The sequence below is a fragment of the Lycium barbarum genome, chromosome 12 (genome assembly GCF_019175385.1).
Source record: "Lycium barbarum isolate Lr01 chromosome 12, ASM1917538v2, whole genome shotgun sequence".
Classification (NCBI taxonomy): domain Eukaryota; kingdom Viridiplantae; phylum Streptophyta; class Magnoliopsida; order Solanales; family Solanaceae; genus Lycium; species Lycium barbarum.
This window is the reverse complement of record NC_083348.1, coordinates 63,004,826-63,006,423: the sequence shown is the minus strand read 5'-3', so window position 1 is coordinate 63,006,423 and position 1,598 is coordinate 63,004,826.

Sequence of the window (1,598 nt, the reverse complement as noted above, 5' to 3'; positions counted from 1 at the left end):
GATCATTTCTTTCTCCGTGTCCATTAGAGCAGCAGTTGCATCTTGAAGGACCTTGAATTCTGAATCTTTGAATGGCAGCATCTGTTGGTAATTTGTTTGCCAACATCCTTGTCATAAAGAAGGAAATTTTGAAAGGTATTTTAGGATGCCAAATCATGTTGGCAGTCAAAGTGTAGCCTTTCTTTTTCCTAAGCACTGTCCATGCAGATTTACTAGTAAAGAATCCATTAAGACTAGGTTTCCAAATTGGAAAGTCCTCTTTATCTTCATAGATCTCTATACTTGTAATCTCTGTCACAATATTATGAGGGAGCTCTTCCTGTAATTTAGCAACATTCCACTGATCACCAATCATGAATTCAGAGACTTGAGCTTTTTTGGTCTATATGATTGAGGAAGATACAGAGCCAAAGGTCCATTACCCACCCAATTGTCCCACCAGAAGGACAGATTACCTTTGACTACTTTCCAAATTATATGCTCCTCACATTCTTTTCTAGCCTCAAGCATTCTCTTGCAAGTGTGTGATTATCCAGCACCCCATTTTTTTCCAACTGGAAGTGCTCTTGAACAATATTTAGCTTCAAAGAACTGTCTCCACAAAGAGTCCTTTGTTCTGAAATTCCACCAAGTTTTAGCACCATAAACTTTCCCAACATCTTCAAGTGATCTGAAATCTATTCCACCCTCTTCAGTGGGATAACAAAGATGTCTCAATGCCACCCAGTGAAAAATTTTCTTGCCTTCCATCTCACTTCAGAAAAAATTAGAGATACGTCTCTCTATTTAAGTGATAGTAGTTTTGGGAAGCTGTACAATAGACATGATATGCAGTGGCATTGCTTGTAACACAGATTTAACAAGAATTTCCCTTCCTCCATGTGAGAGCAACTTGCTCTGCCATCCTTGAAGTCTAACTCTCATTATCATGATCTCCATCATATTGGCAATTCTCAAAACCTAATCAAGTACAGTATCAAACAAATCAAGCAAATAATAATACGCTAAATGAATCCAGATGTCATATATTTATATCAAATAATGTTCACAAAATTATATGCAAATCATCATATGTAAGATTGGATCTGAGGGCACATCAACTATATAACCTTAACAAGTGTTTTCCTCTTTATTGGGCACTACGTGGCGTAGGTAAAATCATATTAGTCGGGTTAATGGTTACTAAATATCAGATAGTTATACCAAAAGAAATAGTATGAACATGAGATTTATTTATACACATTAATTTGAACACCAAACTAATGAATATAAATTTGTTTCTTTAATATAAACTTTTCTCATGTAACCATGATAAAGTGATAGTATATATTTATTTAGTTTGTAACTCTTAAAATTTAAGTGCAAATAGACATTTTCAATACATAAGCTCCACTTGCGCACTAATAATTCTTTACAAAGTGCACCACAAATATGCACATACATTTTTCAAGATATTTCTTCATGAACTTAATTATTACATACAGATAAAAACAAAACAAATAAATGAAAACCTTGCCCACCCGATGAGTCTATGTTTCCATTGCCTCCGTTACCTAACAGACTCCTACAAAAACCAATATAACAGCCCCAATTCCCTA